This window comes from Tympanuchus pallidicinctus, unplaced genomic scaffold (genome assembly GCF_026119805.1).
Source record: "Tympanuchus pallidicinctus isolate F22 unplaced genomic scaffold, pur_lepc_1.0 scaffold12, whole genome shotgun sequence".
NCBI classification, from domain to species: Eukaryota; Metazoa; Chordata; class Aves; order Galliformes; family Phasianidae; genus Tympanuchus; species Tympanuchus pallidicinctus.
The window spans coordinates 5,091,534-5,117,681 of NW_026294637.1; the positions used below are offsets into that span (position 1 = coordinate 5,091,534).

The 26,148-nt window shown below is 39.7% G+C and overlaps 1 long non-coding RNA gene across 2 annotated transcripts in view; it reads left to right on the top strand.

Annotated features, from left to right (window-relative positions):
* Positions 1–26,148, top strand: part of LOC128075164 (uncharacterized) — a 175,721-nt gene that overhangs the window by 66,494 nt on the left and 83,079 nt on the right. Inside the window, exons 1-2 of one of the 2 annotated variants that reach the window (XR_008203678.1) lie at positions 14,473–14,574; positions 18,211–18,309. This is a non-coding gene — a long non-coding RNA (uncharacterized LOC128075164). Of the gene's footprint in view, positions 1–14,472; positions 14,575–18,210; positions 18,310–26,148 lie in introns of those variants that run through there. The other variant, XR_008203680.1, reaches the window with a different exon arrangement.

Genomic DNA, 26,148 nt, shown 5'->3' on the forward strand with positions numbered 1-26,148 from the left:
AAATGATGAACTCTCCTTAACAACTCCATATCTCATTACAATCTCATTTGACACTGGAGTAATTATGATTAAAACAAAAAACAATCTACCTCAGTACTTCAGCATTTGGGAGATCACATGGCACCATGATGTGCTAGACAGCACACTCCTCCTTTAATCTATTTTTTGCTTTGTGACAGATATTACTGACATTAATGCAGTTATGGCACCCATCATACTAATTCTCTGCTGTTCTCATTTCTATGCACTACAGAAGCAGTTATCTCCTCCTTCACTATCTGAGACAGAGCCACAGACCTCAAATGTTATTTTGCGTCCTGTTTTACCTGCTGAATTCACGTACTTAGGATTCCACACCTTTTTTTTTCTATATGGTTCACCACAGATCTTGCATCAACATGCTGTGTTGCGTTCACACAACTCAGAGATAACAGAGTCTCTTTTAGATGTATTTTAGATTAAATAAGGCTGGTAATGGAATGAGAGCTGAGTCTCATTCTCTGCTCTTCTAAAGACTGTTTGGAACTGAAACTCTTCTTCAGCTGGCTCAAGCAGCAAAGACATACTGAAGAGCAGGTGTTTTGTGTCTTGTACTGGTTGTTAGCAAAATTATGGATGATTCAAAGTAGAAGCAGCTAACATTTACCTTACTAAAACTTATTAAATTAAATATTCAAGAAGAAATAATATAGCATCTTGTAGCTGTGAAATACAGTTCCCTACTAGAAAATATGGGATAAATTAAAAATATATATGTTTGGGTGAGAGGTAACAGAAAATAATAACTAAACAGAGAGAGTAATAATTACTACAGAAGATTGCAAAGAACCATGTTTAAAATAAATATTAAAAAGCATTCCAAAGGGCCAAGGTGAGCAGAAATGTAGGGTGGTGAAAAAAGCTTCCCTGTCTGTAAGGTCCTTGTGAATGGGACATAAATTTCCTTTTAGGAAAATCCTGACCAGCTACCCTCAGACACAGGACGCTGGTGCTTGAGGCCTTTAGTCTAATCTCCTATGTGATGAGAACACAATAATTAAAAATTGCTATAATAAAAAACTTACTTGCGTCTACAGCATTTCCAACCTCTCTGTCTTAATAGCTTGGAAGGAATACAAAGGAAAATCCTGCATGTCATAAAGTTATGAAACAAAGGCAAAGTGGAGAGGAGATGGAAATATAAAGTCAAAATGAAACCCTCCATCTTTCTGTCAAACTGAAACAATAAATAATAATGGCATCTTACACTTATATAGTGGCTTTCATTCAGAAAGCCTGGAAAGCAGTTTGGAAACTTTACAAACTACTGCAGAGGAATAGGAATGATTTCATACGCTGATATATTGAAGGCTCCTACTTCTGTAGACAGTTGCATTCTACAGAACATTATGGCTCAGTCTTGAACAGGTAGAGACTGATCCTGAGAGATATTGGAAGCAGTTAGGTTATTGGATCTGTACTTAGTCAGAGTACATCTTGAAAGTTCTGTGGGAATTTATGCTGCTGACAGTTATTGTTTCTCATGATCAAGCACTTGGTAAAGAAATAAAATTACAAATGGGTGGAATAGCTGCTGGTCCTAGTCAGTGAAGTGTGGCAATAGTAGCCACAGACTTAAAATTAAAATCCCTACTAATTCATCAATCTCAGGATGGTAAAAATACTCATTTGAAAAAATCAGATCTTTTGTTCAGACATTTGGCATTCTTATTACATGAGCGATGTCATTTCTTTCTTATCTTAACGTGTGTGGATACAGAAAAAGGGGTTTTGTGAGCAACTCAAAGCTCGGAGCTTTATGTCTCTGCAATCTTCAGTTGTCAGGCAAGGAAGGGAAGAAAAAAATAAAGAGCGAATAATTAGTAAGCTGAGGAAACTTCATTAAGCTTTCCATTTCTATCATATGTTTCAATTTAGAAAATCACACCAGATAGTTGAGAAGTCTGTTGGATATTAAGAGATGGCACAGACTTCCAGATCTTCAATGGAGGAAAATTCTTACTGATTTTCATGGTCTTTGTGTTCCAAGAAGGATCACATAATTTTGGCTCTTGAAAAATATTTCTAAAACTAACAGGCGGTTCAGGAATTCCCTGTGTGAATGTATTTCTGTATCAGTTGGCGTAATATGTGTCTGCCTGGAGAAAGCATCCATTCAGCACCTCCTAATGGTGGCAGGAGAAGGAAAATGAATGAAACTGAGGAAAAAAAAAGCAGCTTCAGAAATAAGATAACTAAGAAATTATCCTCAGATGTATGTTTCTTCATGTTACTGGCCGTTAGCAGAGTATTTCCATGAGCCCACATGTTACTGGAGTAAATGCTCCTCTGTCTTAGCATGGCACAGTAGGTTATAACTATGATACCCAGTGCCTGCCAGTGTTCAAGAAGCATTTGACAGTGCCCTCACTAGTACTCTTTAACTTCTGATTAGCCCTGAATAGATCAGGCAGTTGGAGTTATGATCTTTGAAGGTCCCTTCCAACCAGAACTTTTCAATTGGATGGGGATCAGAGGAGCTTTCCAGGAACTATTCTGGATGCTGAACTGGATTCTAATCCTCAGAACCTGCTTTGACTCTCTGGCTGCTGCTAGGTCACTTCACCTGTTTAGCATTTGAATAACTAGAAATCAGATCCCCCTTTCTGCTCCCTTTCTGTATGAATTTTCTTGCCTCCTGACACTGTCAGCATCACTCCTGTGCCTGACTGCAGCTCCTTACCAGATGAAATATCTCCACACAGTCCAGCAGGACCTGGGATGCAGTTGAAGTATGATATGGGCAGGTTTTTTGCTGCAGCAGCTGCTGGAATCTCCAGTTCAGCATCCAGAATAGTTCCTGGAAAGCTCCTCTGATCCCCATCTATGCTACTCCGTATGCTTTGAGATCAAACTTCATGGCCGCTGACCGAACTGGCATTTGTCAGCACTGCTATGGCTAACAAGTGCTTGCTTTCCAATCTTTTCCACTCATTTCTTTGGCCAATATGTTCAGGGGAGATGGGGAGAAGGAGAAGGCATGCGTACTGCTATCAGCAGTGATTGGAGCAAAGATCAAACATGCTCAGGTTTTACACATCAGTGTCTCCTTATCAACATTTGGCAAAGTTGCAGTATAAATACAGTGCAGCCCAAGAAAGAAATGCTTGCATCCTGCTGTTGAACCAAAGGCAGCTCTCCAGTCTACAGCTAAGAAATAGCTATCTCCTCCTTGGGGAGATTTGTCATCAAAAGAGGGTGAGACAGGGGCAGTGTCTCTGCACTTAAACTGTTTCCAGTGTTCTGTAAGAATAGGCAATCGTGGAAAGGAGTCCAGAGGCTTCTCAGTATCAGACTTCTTCTAGGCTTTTAGGGATGCATTTCTATGCCTTCTAAGGTTTTTTCAAGTCACAGTAGTCTCCTGGAAGACAGAAAATTTTACATCTGAGCTGTAAATTCAGTCTCTAGATGAGAAAATCCCATTTACATTATGAGGTGCTTCAGGAAAGCCTTACAGCTACATTTTGCTACAACCATGAGCTATTTAGCCATTCTGATTGGCATTCTAGATTCTGCACGTTAAATGATGGGATCTCCAGCTTCACAAAAATAATCATTCTCCATAAGCAGTAAAAGCAGTGTTGGATATTGAGATAAAAAAGTCCTTTGTTCAAATGAGTAGTTTAAGGTATTTCTCACTCGTGGTGACACTGGTCTTTCAGGTGGTTACAGTGAGAGCTCAGAGTTCATTATGCAAAAGTTAGTTTGCTGGTGGAATATAGGTCGATATGTTCAAAGGCACGCAGGGTAGTGATAGGACAAAATTTTGTTGAAAGTAAGTGAAAGTCAGATGCTTACTTCTTCACGCCTTCAAAAATCTCCTGCTGTTTTTACTTCTTGAACATGAGAAGGAGGCTGGCCAGAGCAGCTATTATGGGCTACTTATAACAAATGCTTCATATCGACGATGACTGGGAGCCCCCAAGAGTTCTTGTCCCACATTTTGCCTGGCAATTAAATAGGCTGAGATATAATTTGCGGCCCACATTCTCTGTGTTGAAGGCAGTAGGCTTCTTCATTTTTAGCCTAACTCTTCTGTCACCTTCACCATTTTTACATTATTTGTGTTAACTCCATGGCCTAGGGGTAGGAGGTAGAGGGGAATTATTCCTAATTTACTGAAAGTGAGAGAAGAATCAGTCACTTCTTTCTTTAAATTTTTGTGGAGGATTGTTCATCAAAGTTAAAACAAATCTGTGTTCCAACGCAGAGGTGGGCGAAGAAATGTGTGCCTAACACATATGCACTCAGGGGCTCCTGCAGAAGGAAACAGAGTTCTGGAAACTGTTGTGAGAAAAACATTCAAGGCACCAGACTGGATGCAATGCTGCTGACTGGAAATGAAGCCCCAGACAAGACCCAGCTATGTTTGAGCCTGTTGGAAGAGTTGCATTTTATTTTCTGTCCTGAGATGAACGACATAAATTATCTCCCTTTCTTATTTGCTTCACGTTGAGAAGAGCCTGGCTTGGAGTCGGACAATGACTTAAAGAAGGAGCTGGGCAGGGAATACATCAGGTATTCGACCTGCAGGCCTATGAAATGCAGTGTCATCATAACCCAAAGGGCGTATCATTAGTCACTGAAGGAAGGAAGTGCAAGCATGCCTGGAGAAATCAATAGAAGGTCCTTGTCTAGTAACACAAAGAGAACAGCACCAATGTTTATGTCTTTGCCCTTCACACACTTTGCTCTTCCTTCCTCTCCAGTCACCTTTTCACTTTATCCAGAATTTCATTTTCCTGATTCCTAAGTATAAACGGATAGACGTCGTAATCACGACTCAGGCTGCAATCCAGTCTTTTCTGAGAAATAAATATCCATCAAGCCCAGTGTTTCTGTATGGAGGTTATCTGATTTGGCTCCTGCTAAATAAAAACATATGCAACTGGTTATCTCCATCAACACAGTTTAATTCAGCTCTGGTCCGTATTAGTGTGCTTTCTTGCAATCATGTCTCTTGCTGCCATGGGTGAACTGTGACTGTTAAGATCATGTTTAAATACGAAGATAGAACAAATGGTCCAGAGGTTTCTAGCTTGAGTCTAAAGATTTGTTAAGAATACAAAAATGTTTTGCCATATTTTAGTTAAACATAGTAATTCCTCCTAAAATACCATGCTCTAGATAAATGGCTAACTACTTTAGTATAAGATTTCAGAGTTTTACTTGAATATGGGGTAGTCATTCAAAATTGTCAGAGCTCCCTGTATTTTCATAGTCCTGCACTTGACCTTTATTTCACTGTTTGTGCCTCTTTTTACTCATCCTTAAAATGAGCAAAACAGTAGTAATGTTCATCCAAGGGAAGCTACAAAGTATCACCATCACTGCTGTCAGGAAAATGCTCTAAAATTATTCAGCTGTATTCATAGCAAAAAAATAAGGAATTAACAAAATATGTTCATGCAGTGCACGTTTGTCAGCTTCCATGAGAAAACTGTGAAGTGTTATGAATAATATGGTTTGCAAGTGACTACTCTAACAATCCTGCTTTGCTCAGTATGTGAAGGAAAAAAAATATCTTTTTATGGTCAGTTTGACCCTTTCTCTTTCTGACCGTGATTTCTTTCCATCCTGGCCTTTGATAAGAATGCAAAATACACATTAAGGACAATAATAACTTTTTAGACTATGATAACATTTGTATTATTAGAAGAGGTTGGGTTGTGCCCGGGAAGGCAGGAGGTATATCTGCTAAACAGTCTAAAAGCTTTATTTATGGAAACATCCTTTTCTAACAACAGAGGAATGAAAGAATAATACTAATAAAATCACAAATATCCCCAAGATCCCAAATCACCAAACGGTACACGTGCATACAGATGCATCCATACTCAGAGTTAAGTTTATCTTTGTACATAAAGCTCAGACCCTGGATCAGCTTTCAGCTAGACCAAAGACTAAATTATATCCTAAATTAGTCTAAATTATAAAACTCATCAGAAAAATGTCAATTTCACCCAGCTGAGGACTGTGACAATGTCTCATTATTTCAACCAGGAAAATTAGAGGCTAATTCTATGGTTCTCAACACAGTTCCAATGGGAAGAAGGAAAGTGTCTTTTCTGACAAGCTTGAGAGGTTCTGACAGGTCTGTCTCTTTGGTCATTTACCTTAACGACCCACTTAACAGTGGAAAACCCTGAAATAACCCATCTCGGGGTCAGCTGAACTACCCAGCACTTCCTAAAGGAAACCAAGAGTCCTCTTGCTGATATTTAGATTTGTTTTATTATTTATTTATTTATTTATTTATTTATTTATTTATTTATTGTATGATTTAGGAACCACCATCTTTTTTGGTTGGGTTTTTTTCTTTTTTTTCTGTTCTTTTTTTACTTAGCTGATGACTTGGCCTTTTGTGAGGCTTTTTATAGTCAGAGAGACTAGTCCCTTTATAAAACTGAATCCAGACTGGTAGGTCATATTCCCTGAAGATTTCTGAGAATATTACTACTGCCCTATCAAGGCACAAATGGTATGAAACTGTAGAATTGGCTCCTGCTCTGTACTTGGAGCATAAGAGTGCACTGTAAAGGGGCAAAGGCCATGTTGAGAAAACAACGAAAAAAGCAAAACAAAACCTCCCACTGAAACACCTTTAGAAAAAGCTGCTTTCAAATGCTATTCACTGTATTCTTTAAACAGAATGCTTCCACTGCTAGCAGTTTGGTAGTTGCTGGTCCAGCACTTAAAAAAGGGCAAAGAACTGAAATTCTAAACACTGGGACATGGACCTGGCTTCTCACCTGAGATCTGTCCTCCCTATGAATTACGGATCAGGATGAATGTCTGTCAAATCTAAGGGAATCCAACTTCATCATTTTGCTCACAACTAATAAAGATAAATTAAGAAATAAATAATAATACATCATTCGGGAGATATATATATTTTTTCATAGTATTTTATAGTTGCATAAAAATAATACAGGAAAACACCTTTTTTAAAATATACAGTGCAAACACTGTGAGCTTTGCACATCTGGCTTTGCACAGTTGAAATATATTTTGTGTACTGTTATACTTCATCACATATATGCCACCGTGGCATAATTTTAACACAGTGATGTCACCACATCAGTGACATCACTTTACAGATTGCCCCAGTGAGGAACAGAGGTTAACTGGGATTGTAATAAATGGAAATAAAAACCCCACTAACTGCATCACCTGAAATCAAAACAGAGACATTATTTGACACCTGCCAGACAGTGACATTGCAGTTTTAGGAAAGGAAATACTCGTGCACATCACTTAGGACAAGAAATTCTTTATTTTAGCCAATTTGAAATTTATTCTGCATTTCTGGACTATGTTACATGTCCTTTCTGTAGATATTCAACCCTTTAAGGATAATTACGCCATAACTCTTCTCGTATTTGACCTTTTCATGCCACACTCCACAATATAAATGCTGGTTGGAAATACGGAGGAAGAGATTCCAGCAGCACAAGACATACTGCCCACATGCAATGCCTCTATTGCATTTACATGTCAATTTTATTAATAATTAGATTTTATTATGATGTTTTAGACACACTATAAAGAGATAAAGAAATGTGGTATTTGCCTCAAAGTATTTGCAGCTGGATAGACAAATAGTGAATGAACTGACCGTTAAATCAGGTTGATCTCTGTTTTATTCAGTTTATCAGCAGGTCCAAAAATTACAAATGTTTTGTGGAAATTAAAGCATCTTTTCAGGATGCATTTTCAGCATATTAGAAAGAAAAATAAACCCATTTGAAATAAAGTGAGAGGTCTCTCAAGACGCACAACAAACTGCATTCCAGTTGCGCTTTTACTGTATTTTAATGGTTTGAAGTGAAAAAGGGAAAAACAAACAAATATGCCACCTGTGAAATATGAATATTGGAATGATCTATTTCTACTTAAAGAATAAGTATTTGGGTTGGATTTTAGGCTTGAATGATTGAGTTTAACTGAGATAAATTCTTCAAATATGTTTTTAGGTCCCTTTTTCAAAAGTTACAGTTAACACTTCCCCAAACTCTTCCACCAGTGGAAAAAATGAGAGTCCTGGAGCCAAGTGATGAGATTGCTCTGAGATTCATAGTTCAGTGTATTTGTTTGGTTGGGGGGCTCTTTCTTTTTCTTTTAATACACTATCCCCCAAAGCCTATCTACCTAATGAGTATTATCTGCTTAATTTCCTGCAGGCTTCGATGCAGAAACAGGTCAGTTGGTTTAATTATCAGCTATGGAGACGTGAAGGAACTTGAAATTCAATTGAAATATACAGTGGCTTTTTCCACTGGTTTTTTTCACATTCACAAAAGTACCTGTTCAAAGAACAGATTGACTTAGCTGTGACTTAAACAAAGATAACATTCTGTGGCAGGAAAGTAATAATGCTATTATTGTCCACTGACAGAGTGTATTTGCATGGCGATTAGTGATGGTTAATGCAGTGAAATGCTATACGTAGAGAAATTTACAGGAATTTACCTTCTGACTATCAAATCTCTTTGTTTTTAAAATGTAGCTCTTCTCTCCCTACTTATACCATGCTGTTGATTGAGTGTCAGACAGATCCAGAATGCCTTATGAATTTCATAGCCTTGAATGCCTGCGGTACTATTCAGATGGCTGTCCTCTCCATTGCACTGACAGAAAGGCATACAGCACTTACCCCAGCAATTCGATCCCTCTCTGTTAGTTTTTTGGCACAGGAGGGAAAAACTTTTTCTTTTAAAATAGCCTTTTTCTGTGTCCTAGATACAGTGTGAGGAAGGCTAAATAAGCACTAGTAGGTTGCCATGCCTTCCAAGTTCACTTTTTTCTTTTTCTTTTTCTTTTTTTTTTTTTTTTTAATCTTTATAATTCTGGGAGTTATTATTGGCAAGTCTTTATTCAGAGATGGGCATGTAGAGAGAGCATTCATAAGGAAGGAAATCCAATTAATTTTGATAGGAATCCAATAGTCTCCTAGTGAACACAGACTTCCACCACAAATCTGCAAGTTTATAGAGCTGCTAAGGCACTTGGAGCATCTGCACAGCTGAAAGACAGGGCTTGGGCTCCGTGTGGCTAGAGTGATATCTGTAATATCCCATAGAAATCCATTGAGGACACTTAGGAAAGCGCAATATCCTTTAAATGTAACCTTGATAATGAAAGGAAAGGGCTCCTGTTCCTAAATAAAAAACAACAAGCCCCGACAGGTCGGAATTGATACCAGCCTTTGCTGCTGCTTGAAACTCCTGCCGAGCTCTGAATGCTGCACAAGTGTCTATTATTTTTAACTGTTGGGTTATTGTCCATCTTTAAGGGTGGAGGAATTTTAGGAGCGGCAATTAATAATGACAAAAAAAAAAGTTTAGTGTTATTGCAGCCCTCTAGACAAAATACCTAAGGGGCAGAGGGTGAGCGAACAAAGGAAGCTGAAGGGAAAAAAAGCATTCTTGTTTTAGAGAGAACAGCTTAGAAAACCCTGAATGGAGGGTTCTTTATATATAGCACTGCATTGAGTGACAAAATGGTAGCTGTCATAATGTGCCAGTTAACATGTCCAATATGAGCCGATCGTTTAGTGTCCCCTGGGATTAGAAGACAGAAACATGACAAAGAACAAAGAACTCGGATCAATAATGCTTGGGGAAATAAGACAGAGAAGGTTATTTACTCTGCATTGATCCGTTGCTGCAGTCGCGTAAACTTGGCCTGTTTTTCTTTTGTTAACCTTTAAGCTTGAGTATACTCACAAGCAACTAGGGAGCCAACTAACAGGTGTAGATTAAGGATCGAAGGAGGTCACCGTACCTCTGTCACCACTAGGCACCCATGTAACAACATCCCTGAAGAAATTTAAACATCAATAGCTATAATAAGGGCAAATTTATCAAGCTTGGCCTACTTTTGCTGGGAGCCTGGCTGTGTCCAGTCAGTTTGCCCTTGCTAAAGCTCAATTGATTTGGACATTCTTTTACTAGAGTTGATTATCAATTGTGACACAACAAATTTGTTAGCTTCCAAGCACTGGAGTTGTTGCCAATTGGAGCCTCTGAAGTGAAAACACCTGACTGTGTTCAAGTTTTACTCTTGTTAAGGCAAAGGAAATGAAAAAAAGAAAAAAAGAAAAAAGAAAGAAGATAAAGCAGAGACTCCTTTTGGTGATATCTCCATAGATGCTGGTTCTGTTGGAGATACCTACACTTTTCAGCTGGAACACCTGGATTGCCATTTTTAGAAAATCAGAACCATGAGGACACATAAACTCGAATGAAACTGTTTTCAGTAGTAAGTCCTGACAGCTGTTAACTATTCATTTTTTGTTTTATGATTGGTCACCTAAGTCGCACGGAACCATTCCCATTCCCTATGTGGATGGCAGACTTTAGAAACTGAGAAGTAATGGATATCATATGATGGGCAGCAATATTCCACAAGAATGACCAGTCAAAAGAAATAATAATTGTTGCTGAACTCCACATAACTTGTTAAACACTTGAAAATCCACTCATCAATGCTCAGGAGCTGTAGTTAATTAAACAAAGTGGATATTTTGAGTAGAATCATGATGGAATGGAATTTGTTTGTTTTAAATACTGACAGTGTTTATTTCACTCTAATTGTAATTGTTTCACGTTGTGTCAATAGTATTAGCAGTACATTAAAAATGTAATTCTGGAAATATTTATCTTGTTTAATTTATTTCAAAATCAAAAGGATTATTTATTATTTGGCATCACTGTAGACTATAGTAACTTTTCTATTGTTCTGAATCAAAGTATTTGATGCTTGTCATGCTATAAAACATTACAACTCAGGCATCACAGAATAAGGTAAAACAATCAAACAACAAAAATGAGATATCGAAAATTCAAAATCTGAAAATCACTTTTAAATACTCAGAAAATGAAAAGTTAAAGATGTATCATAGCCTCTCTAAAACAGACATTTGATGCAGTATTTTGGGACTGGAACTGAAACATTTGCCTTTAGTTTAATGTTCTGGGTTTTTTTAATCAATCCATTAAAATACCACTGCAGGCTGAATGCATAATTGTCTGAAATGCAGGGGCACAAAAGCAGTTCACCACAAATGCAGGCAGTTGCAAATCAGTTGCATTTGTTTCTTCCTTTAACCAGCATCCACTGCAACCTGATAGTGCAGGTGAATGAATTTATGATCATGGACTCCCTGCTCCTTCTGGTACTTCTGGTACTTGGGGAATGGCTCACAAAGGGCTCAGCTCAGTGTTTTGTGATGGATTCTAGACTATCTTGCATTACAGTTCTGTGTTTCTTGATTTCTCATGGCAAACAAGGATGCTTGTGCTGTGGTTGCTTAGACTATCCTTTATCCTGGCAATCAGAAAACCTTGAATTCAATTTAAGAAAGGTTTCATCTTTCTTTTTGCTTATCTGTAATAAGGAAGCACAAACAAGGAAACTACTGACAAAAGAAATCAGACTCTGCTTTCCTCTTAGGGATGGGAATCTGCTGTTTGCATCTCTTGGCATGCAAAGATTCAGCATGTGACCCTTGCCCCATCACCCGTAAAAGTGTCACCACACTTTTTAAGAGCATTTAAGGCATTTAAGAGCATGGGAGGGAGAAGGCAGTAGCTTTTAGGGCATCAGAAATGACAGTAATGTGCACTGGAACGGTCTGCACAAGCAAAGTGCGTTGAGGCAGTTGTATTAGATCAATCTGTGGCAGAAGAGAAGCCACTGACAGTTTATTTCTGTGTTGGAGGACAAACTGCAAAGTGCACAGTCCTCATTAGGATAAATGGAGAACAGCTCAGTTTGGATCTCACCAAAACTTTTTACCAGCTAATGGCTATTCAGAGCTCTATGGGAAATGAGTTAGGGCTCTCTTAGCCCTGCCAGTATGATAAAGAGCAGCACTCCTGTTAGCAATAATAAGCATCCTTGGCCGAGGGTCTATGGATTGAGTGAGCATGGAGAATGAATTACCCTCTTTCCACTAGATGTGGTCCCTCTAGGTCAGGGCTCAGGTGAGGGGAAAAAATGTTATGGAGCTGCTCTGATTTACAGCTGAGGATCTGGTCTTAATGGCTCAATGGGGCCTTGAAGGTACTTATCTGCTCTGGGAGCCTGGAAGCAAACCTGCCTTATGGAAGCAGAGGAAGTCTGCCTTATGGAAAGCCCAAGGGGGCTGAGGCCTGATCTTCACAATGCCCCCTGCTCCATGGGTGGGACCACAGTGCAAGACCTTGTTCCTCTCCCAAGCATGTTGCAACCACTTGCAGTCCTGAACATATGGCTCTGAAGTATCAAAACTCCATGTGATGCTGCAGAGTACTATGCAAGAAAAGGTTTGGGAAAGAGAATGTGAGGCCAAGCTGGTGCTGAACCACTGCCTGGGACTATGATAGGCTTAGGGTTACCCTAAGAGGTCTACCTTTGTGTTTGCCTCTGCAGTGCACTGCTCTAATATAATGGAAATACCATAAGCAGAACTGGAATGAATGTGTGATTGGGTCTTCCTCTAGCCAAAGTGAAATAAAAGGCTATAAAAACAACGTGAAAAGACACTGGAGGACTAAAAAGAGAAGAAAACAGAGAGAAGGAATGGCACACAAGCAGTGCTCTATTTGCTGAGAGGCACATGCAAAAAACTCCAGCACACCTTTCGAAACCCAAATGTAAACAATACAAACTTTTCAAACTGGGCTTCAGAGCCAAAAACCTGAAGCACATGACAGTGTATCAAGACAACACATTTCCTGGTTGCATGCTTATGCTAGCATGCCTTCCCCACCCAGAGGCCTTGTCCACGCTGACCTGTTCCGTTGTATCGGCCAGTTGGCCACTTGGCTCCTATCCCAGCAGCCAGTGCTCTCCAAGCGTGACATCGATCATTGCTGCCTGTAGTAAGGAAGATGGCACTTACCTGATGGGGTAGGCGGAAGCTCCCTCTCTTACCATATGCTGGGAATTGTCAGTGACTGCTTGAAGCCAAGGCTGGCTTTTCCTCCTGCCAGGAAACAGGCCTTTTCCAGAGCCTGCCAAAAAGACTTGGAAAAAAAAAGAAAAAAGAAGAGAAGAGAAGAGAAGAGAAGAGAAGAGAAGAGAAGAGAAGAGAAGAGAAGAGAAGAGAAGAGAAGAGAAGAGAAGAGAAGAGAAGAGAAGAGAAGAGAAGAGAAGAGAAGAGAAGAGAAGAGAAGAGAAGAGAAGAGAAGAGAAGAGAAGAGAAGAGAAGAGAAGAGAAGAGAAGAGAAGAGAAGAGAAAAAAAGGGAAGGGAAGGGAAAGAGAAGAAGAAAAAAGGGAAGGGAAGGGAAAGAGAAGAGAGAAAGAAGAGAGAGAAAAGGGAGAGAAAAGGGAGAGAAAAAAGAAAAAAAGCTTTTTGCGTATTACTTTTTACACTGAGCAAATTTGTTGCAGGCTGTGTAGCACCAGGCACCGGTAATTACGGATCACAGCTTCCTTAGGCGCTGGGGATAGACAGCAGACGGTGAAATAGGAGGCAGTACAATGGGTAAAGGGGAAAAAAATAAAGGAAAGACAGAAGAAAGTGTTTATATTGATTCTCTCCAGAAATGCAAGATCTGCCACAGCCAAGCAGACTACTGAGTCATTAAAGGCTGCATCCTGACTCCAGGGTGCTTCAGAGGAAGAGGAGGGAAAGAGGCAGGCTGCCAATAGTTCCATGCCCTTTGGAGAGAATCACCTTCCTCATCCCAGCCTGACCGTGTCCTGGCACACAGCACTTGACTTCTGAGTAACCTTTCTCGGTAGTGAAGACCTCATCCCATTTCCCTTTTCATCATTAGGCTGAAGAGAACCATGTGTACCACTGCTCCAGACAGACACTGAGACCAGCCTCCTGCTCCCCTGTGGCCCTACACTGAGTATCAGGAGACTGCAGTTTGCACAGCATAGTCCAGCAGCTTCAATAAGCTTCTCTTATGTTAGGCAAGCCTGAGTCCAAGAAAGGAAGATGAACATCTCTGTAAAGTATCTAGAAATTGAAACAAACAAACAAAACAAACAAACAAAGGAGTGAGGGGAAAAAGAGACTGGGAGAAGAAAACATGTTATGAATAATCTCTTCCCGTGTCTGGTGGCACAAACACTGATGCTGCATAAGAATAAGCCAGTTTTTGAAACTCCTCTTCATTAATATCACTTCATGCAATTTTTAACAGGAATGGGAGAAAAAGAAAGCAGGAAAAAGAAACAAAAATGCTATCCAGACAGCAATCTCCTTTGAATGACAAACCACAAAAACACCTTTTTTTTCTTTCAGCGAGGGGGTGGAGTTGAAGCATTTGAAATCCAGGCCAAGGGATTACTTCACGTTTCATTTAAGGAATGAAAAAAAAGAAGGTTCTATTTTGTATTACTCAGCAGATCTTTTTCCTTCTTATTCATCTATGGAAAATTCTTTCTTTTTTTTTTTTCCTTCCCTGTGTTTACTACACAGTCCTGCAGCACACTCACATACACACACACAAATGACAGAGCCCTTTATAAGGAAGAAATCAGGCTGGCGCTGCAAAAGTGCAGAGAAGATCTTTCGCTAAAATGATCTCAAGGTCAGTTTTGGGGGTCTTTAGGTTCCTATATTCAATCCAACCACGTTTCACGTCTCTGCTTTGCTTGCTTAACTTACAAGAAACTTGGGCACAATTTTGCTTGTGTTGGCAGTTTTTAGGTGTGGATTCATGCAGGCTATTTACAAGATGCCAAGGGATGTCAAATCCTGAACATGTGTTTTTGTCCTACAGTCATTCTCTGACAGCAGAAATAGTCTGCAGCTTATCAGATCCATTTGCTGATATTTAACATCTTTTTTTCCCGACAAAGGTTTGGGGTGAGATGAATTTTAATGTTTCTCTGCGCTGAAGCTGACAAAAAAAAAAAATAAAAAAAATCTTTATGCATCTAAGTTAGAAATTGGAGCTTTAAGCTGTAAGGAAAGAGAAAACCAACAACAGCAACAGCAACAACAACAAAAAAAGCAACTCCCTTATTTACAACATTTTTACTTTTCATAGTTAGATGTAACTCTGTTTATTTTCTTTAAAATGTTGAAGGTATTTGTTAAGCATTTTACTCAATCAAGAGATACTGCAATTTTGTCACAGACCAAGACATGCAGTTTTAGAGAATATATTTTTAATGTATATTCCTGATATAAGTGATGAAATATAAAAGTCTGTGATTTTTTTCTGGGGTCATAATGTAAAATTAAATTCCCTCCCCTCTTTTAATATAAACTTTATAAAAACCATACAACAAGCAAAATATTTTTTTAAATATAAAGATATTGGTAAAATTATCTAGTAAAACTAGCAGTCTCTAAGGTTATAATCCCACACAATTTGAGGAAACAGTGAGCCCCTAAAATCCAGGGTTTTGTACACATATGTGTTCTCAGAAACCAGAAGAGATAGGGATGGAAGAGAGCAGAAACTTAAATAACCATTAACATAGATATAGAAGGAGAGATAATATTTTGTAGGATATTTCCGTATTAAGTATAGACATCCAGAGAGTGAGTTTAATTTCGCAGGCAAAAAATGGCTAACAAAAAGGGGAACATTTTTCATGAGTCGGAGTCATAATAAATACTTGAACTATATGTGCTGTGTGAGACACCTCTTAAATTCACAATGCCATATACATATGTTTTCATACAGCAGCAGATTTGTCATCCCTGGTTTCTGCAGACACCGTTCTATTTAGAGCTATTTTTCTCCACTAACCACCTTCCTCAAGTTCTTTGTTTCAGCGCAGGCTATCTGTTAAAACATGCCCAGCACTGTAACTTTACACCTACAGGTATTCCACCGCAGAAACAAGTTCCTAATTTTTTTTTGGCAGCGAACTGAGAGAGCTCATCTGTGAATGTGGATGCTTGGGGTCTTCTCCAAAATTATCCTCACTGCTTTTGTTTGCAGAAGTTGGGTTGTGCAAGCTGTTGGTGTGTGGCTGGTCCTGCTGAGTTACGAAGAACAATCTACGTGAGAGGTTTCCAATTATTCTTACTTCTGGTCAGGTTAGATATGCAATTAGATCAGATCCCTGACAGGTTTTTGGCTCCTCTGATGTCAGGCCTTTATTAATCAGAGTGTATGCAGATGGAAATGATTTATTTTTTGTTAGCCATTACACAAATTTGATTGTCAACAAAATCTTTGTTAGCTTTCAGCAAACTTTGCAGTAGACCTCTGCATTGGAGGTGGGGTGCTCGCCCTGACCAGATGTGTATGGTTTGCTTTAGCAGAGGCAGCTCAGCTTTCCAAACTCATAGAATTCACAACCAAAGAGCTTGTATAGACCTCATCAACTAAACACTTTGAAGGAAAGGGATGTATGGGCAGAGGTGACTTCTGGGATCCTTCTTGGTTTCCTCCTCTGCCGCTGTGTCGCCAGCTCTTCTCAATATACTGCTGTTTCACCGGGCCTTGTCCTTTACTTTGTTGGCAAATAAGGTAAATGACCCCTATTCTGGCTGCCCATATGCTGCTAACATCGTTGGTTTTGTTTCAACAAACTGCATGAAGATGGTACAGACAGATGCCAAAAAAGAGGGCCCCCATCAGCCCAGTATGCCCTGCTGTGAACCACCAGCGTGCCAGGGTGAGTGGCAGCCGGCATCTCCTTAGTTATTGAGGAGAGCAGCTGTGTCACGTTCGGTTAGTTTACATCATAATCTAAATCAACCATGAAGGATGAAGATGCATAGAAGGAAGGGAGGAAAAAAAAAAAAAAAAAAAAAAGCAAACAATAAACTGAAGGGATGTGTTCAAACAAAGTCTTCTACAAACACTGCCTTTGGGTTTGAGCCTAACTAACCAGTGATTGCAGGGAAAGAGGTGGCTCAGTTGCCAAAGCCATACAAAGTGTCTGCATAACCTGAGAGAGAGCAGATTTGTCCTCTGAACACAGATGTTTGCATTTTTATTCCTTTCTCTCTGCCTCCACGTCCTTGTCTTCTTCCCGCAGCCCTGACAATTCATTAGTTCTCACCTCGGGCTGCAAGCAGGTCCGGGGAGAACACACAAGTTCGTTACACTTTGTCACATGGAGCGTGTTAATTGTGATACAGCTAAAGGCTGTTGCTGCAGATTTAAAAAGAATTGCAACACCTGTCCCCGAGTCAGGGGGTGGCTTCAGCACAGGCCTTGGCTCCAAGAACTTCTCTGGTCACGAAGAAGTCAGTTTTTCACAGAGCATCATTAATTATGAGACCACTTTATTTCCTGTATGCAAGGAGTTACTTTTTTTTTTTTTCTTTTTTTCTTCCAGGTGAAGCTCATAGAGAAAAAAAAATGGGCAGGGCAAAGGGCTGGGGGATTGGAGATTCATGATCCTTCAGGACCCTTCCAACCCTGGCCATTCTGTGATTCTGTAAAAAGATGACTGTGTGGTGTAGGAGCTATTTTGCTTAGGATCAGGGAGGCTGAAGTGTTATTATTACATTTTCCTTCTTTATTCTCACTTACATGTACTACTTTTTATCGTTCTCATTTATGTATCTTAGATGTAGATATTTAGGTTCTTTGGTGTGTGGTTTATAGGAAGCAATGTAAAATGGACTTAAAATATTGCAGTGTTGTTTCTCTTTTATATGCCCCTATGTTTTGAGAATTTGAACTTTTTTAGGTATGACATCTGGGAAGTTTAGAAGCAAAATTCTGATAGGAGCAGTAGGAAAAAAATCACTTAATGATCTTTAAAATAGGCCTTAAAGACTTAAGTAATGATATAACTTTAGAATTATTGGAGCATGATAAAGATACAGTGAGTGGGGTAGAATAGGTAAGTAGTTCTAGCTAAATTCTCTACGCTCTTTCCCACAAAAAGAGTGTAAAATTCTTGGAACTTGGAAGTACTGATATTCTTAAAACTACAGTACTTCCCAATTCATCACAACTTGTGTAGGCTCCATAAATGAAGGTGGAACAGGCTGTTGCAGGGCTGAGGTCCTGCTGTGTGGCCAGGTCACCAAGCCAGCTTTTAATGTATAGATAGCTTAATGGCTTTTTTTTGTCTGGGAGTTGAGCTGTGTTTCAGACTAACTCTATAACCTAGACATATAGTGGATCCTGAGGATAAAGAAGTAGCAGCAGAACGAGGTGTTAAGCAGGGCTGAAGCACTTCTCACTTGGTGAGAAGAGTAATAAAGAAGTGAGTGCTCACATCAGTTGTGTATTCTCTCACAGATGCTGCTGAAAAACAAATGGAAGCTGGCAGCAGCTGAAGGCCTGTGGTGGTTGACCAATCTGCTCTGAGCTGTTCCAGGAGCCTCCAGAGAACAAGAGGTTTGACAACTTTATTTCAAATATCTTGGGAGGATAGAAACTGGAACAGTGTATGTCCTCTGTGGTATGGCACAAAATAGAGAAGTGCTTAGTGGATGTTTCTTATAGTCCAGGTCTCTCCTAGGTGCAACGTGGTTTCATACCTAAGCTATCTCCTACACTTAGTCTCTTACTGAGTTTGGATAAGCTAAATATATACTTGTCCAGGCTTACAGCTTACAGAATTCTCAGTGTAAGCGGCCAGACAGAAAAAGAAATATTTTGATTTTGAGTCCTACGGGAGGAGCATGAGGTACAACTGCTCCCTGGGGATGGAGTAGTAAAAAGAAGTCTGTAGATTGAAGTTCAGCTTGTTTCAAGCTCTTAAATACACACACACACACACACACACACACACACACACACACACACATATATATATAGCTTTCTGTTTCAAGTGGTTCTTTCTGAAGAGATTGGAGGTCTTGTTGGTGCTCTAAGTGTGAACTCTAGTGCCAGGTTCCACCAACAGGTACTGTAAATAAGTGGGCTGCTTGCAGGAAAAGCTGTATTTCTAGAGTGCAGTGAAAAGTTGGTTTACTTCTCATCTCTTCTGAAAAGTTTTCAGATATGGAGACAAAGAATATTTAAGCCAGTTACCTCTCACTTTCCAAGCACAATACATACTTTCCCTTCTTTCTTCAAATGTAGTTCCTCTTGCAAAACTGTGTGGAGAACAATACAATAATCAGCTCTTAACATCTAATTATGCCTTTCCCTTTACAAAAGAAACTCATATTCTTAAATATAACACTTCCTGGCAGCAGAGAGCTCTGTGGCTCACTTTGAAAGAAAGGGGAAAACAATGCAACCCAGCCCAAATATCTTCAGATCATTAATGTACAGGGAATTGGGTGCAGAATCCCTTTCTTAGCTTCATCACCAGATGAAAATAATACTTACCCTTGAGCACTTGGCTGTGTTCTTGTACTGAATGCCAACAATAATCTAATCAGTTAACAATTCTCATTCTGATGATCATTTTCCTGTGAATTGTTTCAGTGATAGAAAAAAAAAATAAAAATTGTCGCTTGTGCTGGAAAGATGATGGCTGACTGAGGGTCCACTCTTTTGGCTCCTTATAACAGTTCAGATTCTTCTCCCTGCTGGATGAAACGTCAACCTGCAGGGCTGTAAGCAGGGGAAAAAAAAGAAGTCCCTTTACAATGAAATGTTATCCCTGTTTTGCCTAGAGGTGTTTCATAGCCCAAGCAAAGCACTTGAGTTCTGCAACTACTGGACTAGATGACAACTTCCTTTTGTCTGTGCTGCAGGAATAGGGTTGGGTTTGTTTTTTAATATAAATAATGTTTGGCTTTTTTTTTTTTTTTTTTTTTTTTCTTCTGGAGTAAATTTCAGCCCCAAAATGTATGATATGTGCTGCATTTGGTGCACTCTCCCTGAGGCAAACCAGGGGATCTGTAAGTGGTACTATTTTTCCTATCAGCCCTGGAGAGTAGTGTGGCAGCCCTGCGTGTTATTAATGGATAAAATCTGAGCAGCAGCCAACCCCAAGGTGAACCCTATGCATTTAAAACATTTCATCAGACAGCTAAGTATTTTTTTTTCCTTCACTACAGCGGATATCTCTACTGCCACCACTCAATAGATCCCGATAGAAGAGAGCAATAGCTAGACTCACTAATGTGAAAATTGATAGTATGAGCTCTCCAATGAAATATAAACAGCTCTGTGTTTCTTAAGTGTCAATATCACGGGGCTGGGCTGAGGAGGTGGTGCGGTGGATTAACCCTAGAATTATCCAGGAGGGGGGAGAAGCTGGTAAATAGGAAATATTTGTCCAATCAGCCAGGGCTCATTTCTGAAGTGGATAAGATGGGCTGCTGTTGACTCTCAGCCGCTGTCAGATAGAAACCCAGCTACAGTTTACAGCTCCTGTTATTGGAGTGTTTCTGGAGGTGGGAGGAAGGTCACACTGGACTCTTCTTTCCCCTGGAAGAACTGGGTAAAAGGGAAGACAAATGGCGTGAGAATTAGAACTGCAACTTTGAAGATGCCTTTGCAGATGCAGCTGCCCTACACTGGGAGCTGTTCCTGGCAAACTGCAGCACTGCTGTCGGAACAGCATTTATTAGAAGAGCAGCTTACTCTGGAGGGAAAGCCTGCAACACACAGAATACTCATCTTTGCTTAAGGAGACCTGGGACCTTGCCCACTCATTCCCTTTTACAGAAGCAACGTAACCGGATGGTCCCTGCATGGAGAGGGAGGCTGTCTGGCATTTGGATGTTTTCAGGGGGTCTGGTTAGCTAAACTGATTTACTGTTATTGTTTCCATTTATGGATAACGAAGGAATGTGACAGTGCTCCTTCTGTTCTGGCTGTGAGAAACTGAAAGCACTCAAGTCAGTTTGCTTGGTGAGCAGCAGTCAACCTCCTGGTCCTGATACGTGAGCTGGATGAGACCAGGTGTGAGTTACAAATAACCCAAAGCAATGTTGTTCTTTTGACAAAGAAACGGTTTCCATGGAAACTTTTAAATATACCCAAGATTATGTAAGTTTATATCCAATATACCTCCAGAACATTTATATTGATAGACTGCAGGAAAAAAAAAAAAAAAAAAAAAAAAAAGAATCCACTTAACTTTCTTTAATAAATATTTTTTTCTTTTAGACGAAAAATGAGCAATTCTGCATAGTGGATTCCATATTTAATTATGGGTTTGTAATAACCTGACTGAATTTTACTTAAACGCACCTTTGACTAGGAAGTGGTCTAAGATGGTAAGAGAATTTGAAAGATACAACATATACATAGTGTAAATCACTGCAAAGTCATTGAAAGCCTCCTTTTAAGTATATGTTTATAAAACGCATTTCATTCTGATATAGCTGGAAACTTGGACTTGCCGAGTTTCTCCTCTTGAGCTTGTTTACTGAGTTTTCAATCATTTGCTTGTTGAGGCTTAAGGACTCTTCTACTTATGAGTCAAGCCTGGAACCAGAGCACGTGGTGGAGGATCATACCTTAGTTGAGGGTACTTAACCCTGAGCAGACAGGCTGAAGATTTAGTAAACGAGCCAACAAAGACTTCATACAGGGTGGCAAAGCAGCTCTTTGTGAGCAGGGGGAAAGGGTAGTATCAGCAGGAGGGAATCTCAGCCGCACACCAATGAATATGCAAAGTGTCCCCTCCCTGTAAGCGCTCCTGAATCAGCAGGCATTTTACAACTTAGGCACCCACAGGTATGTGTTTATGCTTTTGAGAGAAAAAAAAAATAATAATTCGTGCTGGCATACATGGAAGCTTTCTCTGTACAAACCCATCCCCTTCCCACTTTTCTTGTCCAGGCTTTAAATTTCTCGATGCAGTAACTCAAGGCTTTGTTGCTGAGGTTTGGACACAGCTGTTGGAACCAAGAGCTTGCTCATTGCTTCTTCCAGCCCCCAGCTTTCCCCTGTCCGGTTTCAACACTGCTGTAAGTTCACCGGTGTGCGGAGTTTCCCCAGCCACAGCACTGGCAAACAGCAGGATTGAGCAGCTGAGAGTTCAGTGCATACACAGCTAAGAAAGCCATTAAGTGTCCTAATGAGCGAGAGCTTGAACCACCCAGATAATTAAGATTGGCCTACAAAGCAAAGGCTATCAACGTTTTTTTGAAGTCCGAAGACAATGTGACATCAGATTCAGTGGGATTGTTCAAGCCATTCCTTCTTTTGCCTTCAAAATATGACATTATTTAAAGACAAAACAATTAAAAGGAGCATGTCCTTGCTGGGTTCTTCCCATTAATTGGTAGATTTTATAATGCCAAATAAAAATCGTAAGAAATCTGTATTTGAAAAATTTTGTGTTGGATTTGGGAAAATGAAGTAATAATTCAAAAAGAAATACAGAATTCAGAGCTATATGATGGTATATATTGAAGTATATAAAACTCATAAAGGCATATATTCTGTCCAGAAGTGTAAGACAGGTTTTAGTATACTGAGGTTTATAATATCGAAATAATTACTGAAGAAAGATTTGAGTTTTTCCCCAACTTTTATATTTCAAGCTTCTCTTTTACAGGGTACAGACTAGAGATCTTTAATGCAGCCTGAGCATCTCATGTAATGTCAAGACCTTAAGAGTAGAGAAAAACACATCAGAGTATCATGACAGGAAAAAAAAAATGGATGAGAAGGATCTTAGAACTGTGCCTGTAGATCTGATCAATGGATCTCTGTGAAGTCCTTAGATTTTCTCTGTGTTTGGTCTGCTGGAACTCATTATAGGCATGGAACTTCTTTCTTTGGTCTCCCCCCTGCATGGGCAGGCTAGAATGCTTTATTTGATGTCATATTTAGGGTATATATGAAAATATTTCACTATTTATTTTTATACTTTATCAGCAATATGTTATGGAGTAAACATTTCCCATTTTCCAACAAACTCAGTTAGAGTTTAGTTATCTGTTTATTATTAGTGAGCATGTCCAAGAGTTTTGCTGATATGTTTGTTATCAGTGCATCAAAGCTTGATTGATAAAATAAACTAACGTGGTCACAAGTTGAGCTATTTGAACAAGTTTTGGAGCAGCAGATGCAAAGCTGAAACAGATATCTTACCCCAGCTTTCACCTTTAGGCTGGATGGAAGAGGCCATCAGACAGATAATTCTCTTTGCTCAAAGGTGATGTTCAGAAAACCTGGGCCTCCAAACAGGAGCAAAGCAAGGATCTGTCTGTGAGGAACAGTACACAGTTGAAACCAGAGCTGCTTTGTCCCTCCAGCAGCTCAGGTGTTGGCTAACATTGCTGCCTCTCTTGACTTTGCTTTCTCCTCATAACTTTTCCCTGAGCTGGAGTCTTAGGTAGCTGTATGGCTGTCAGCCACTAAACCAGCATTAGGTTGTAAAGAGAAAAAGAAAAAAAGCACTATAAAAGTAGTCATATATGAAGATGGAAGAACTTGGGCTGTTTGGGAGGATGACTTGCTTTCAGTGACCATACACTGTTGCCAGCATAATGTGTGCTTTGTCAGTTTAGCAACTGGCTAGCAGTGGCAATACAAACATAGCAGGAGTGAGTGTTGGAATGCCCTGAAGTTCATTAGTGTGTGATCTCATTAAATAACTGTCCGAAGAAAAGCTGACATTTACTGCCTGGCTTCTTTGAGCTGCAAGATGGGATTCTTAAATCTGGCAGGCTTTGTCCCAAATTTAACTTGCAGATACAGACAAAAGAAAGTAACAGTGATATTACCTACCAGTAAGTCTGATTAATTAACTGCACTCTCTATGCTGGGGAAGGAATGGTTTGGGTGGCAGTAAGTTGGTCAGATGTGAGCCTCTCTGCGAATCACATTAATAAGACCAGTAGTGGACTTCAACTAGTCTCCATTGGGACAGGCTGCCAAGAGAGGTTGTGGATCTCTGTGTGCCATGCCTGGAGGTATTCAAGGCCAGGCTGGATGTGGCTCTGGGCACCTTTGTCTAGTGCTCGGGTACCCTGCACATAGCAGGGGGGTTGAAACTTGGTGATCTTTGAGGTCTTCTCAATGCAGGCCATTCTATGATTCTGTAAGGAATCCTCATCTTCATGAGTTTCTTAAAATCCCAAGGCTGCTTTTGCCTTCTGTGTGTCAGTCTGAGCCAAGGACAGAGGAGGAATGACAAGCACGCTGTGGAAAGTTTTTGAAACATCTCTCTTCCAAGAAGCTGGTAAAAATGCTGAGCTGAAGGACTCAAAGCAACTCACTTGAGACTCATTTTCAGTATGGTTAAAGTTCTGAAACCCAGACTGTGAAATCTCAGGAAGCAGCTGGGTTCCTAATTAAAACAAATCATTAATAGATTTAGCAGGCCAAATTTATGCTTTTCAATTAAGAACACTATTGGAACTGGTATCTACTTGTGCACATGCACTCATATGGTGCCAGTGGATGTACACTGGTGGTGCAGTGCACCAAACAGTTGGGTCAAACTACTTAGCCATGGCACATGCTAATGGACATGGAGCACCCCAGAAGTAGAATACAATTTGAAATTCAGAGAATGCGAGTCAAGACCAACACAGACTCAAGGACGCTTCATGCACTCCTTTCCTGGCCACAGTTTATTCTTCTGCATGAGTCCAGTCAGGCATTTCGCTCACAGTAAGTTGTTCTCATATGGAAGCAACAAATGTTTTACAGCCCACGTGCTGGGCCTGAGCTATTTATTGACCAGTACTAACCAAGAAGAATTTGTCCTCCAATTAGCCCTGTTTTTTTTTTTTTTGTTGTTGTTTTGGTTCACTTCACTGTGATGGCTCTTACACAGACATTTCACTAGAACTGGGGCAAAAGCAATTTCATTGTTATTTAAATCAGTTTTATATCATGACAATAGTTCTCATTACACCAAATTTGATGAACTGATTTTATTTCCATCTTTATTTGTGGTAAGACAAAGAGTGCATCTGTATGTTTTTGTCCCAAAAAAGAAAGGAAAAAGCCATGTATCTCCTCAAAACATTAAGTTACTAAAGAGTACTTTTGTTACTTCCAAAATGAGGCTTGGATATTGTGTAGCTGCTTTTCAATAAGAACAAGCTAAAAACTGCTGTAATTTTGTAACAGCCAATTTCTCTTTACAAATTAAATGAAGGGCTACTTATATTGATAACTCCTGCTTTAAAAAAAATAAATAAATTCATTTTCAAAAAAAAAAACAAAAACAAAAACAAAAAAAACAACTTTGCACTGTAGTGAAATGTGAAGTAATTTAAAAATAAATTAAAACTCAAAAAGAAAGTAAAAAGGGACATGAAACCACCCATCTCCCATAGCCTGTCCTCAGCTGATCACGGGACTTTCACTCTACTTGACCCCTGCTTGCTGTTCAGATGAAAATAGAAGCTCCAGTACCACCTCCAGTCCTCTGAATATATAGATATTTATTCATTTGTGCTATAAATGGGGAACTTGGGGTTATGGGTTCACTGTAGCAGATTCCGAAGCAAAATTGGGCCCTCTCTATATACAAACATTTGTAACAGCAAAAGACTCTGTGGGCGCTGTGGCTAAATGCAGGCTGGCTGCTCCATCTGCCTAAGGATTTGCTGCAAAAGCAATGAACTAAATATGAGTATTGCAAAGTGTCTTCAGAGGTATCCTGATGGCAAGCAAACAAAAACTCTCCTGTATTGTACACTGATGTGCAGTGCTGACTTGCTTATCCTCACCGTGAAGTGGAGCATGGGGAATACACTGGATTTTTGGGTGTTTTTTTTTTTTTTTTTTTTTTTTTTTGCATTTTCTGGTAATGTAGCAATCTCTGAGATGCATTTGGGGCAGCCAGAGGCAAGGGGGAAAAGCCGTGTGAATTCCATGGTGCTGCACTGAAGCACTAGTAAGCTCGTTTAGTCAGAGATTAAGCTATGAAGCTAAATCTGAAAGTGAGAAAGGAGAGGAAAAGCTATTGAAAACCGAGATTCTGCTGCTGACTATGGAGGCCACATGACCCTGACACATAACTTTTACTGAGTTGACTATATCTCACTTCCTTTAAGTGCCTGTCCCTCCTGCTCACTCTCAAGGACTTGGCCAATCTCCTTTTGTAAATAGAACAATGCTTTATATTTCTCTATTACTCTGCAGCGACTATATCAATAATGCAGGAAAGGCATCTGTCCAGCACAATGAGATTATTTTTCTGATTTTGGTTGACAGTTATGGTAATAGTTTGGCAAACAATCTACCCCACCATCAATGACCACAGATTACAGCTGTTTTTAAAAATCTCCGCTGCTCCTGGAAACTTAGAAGATTGATTACATGGACAGGAAGAGACAGAAAGATGTGTCAAAAGCT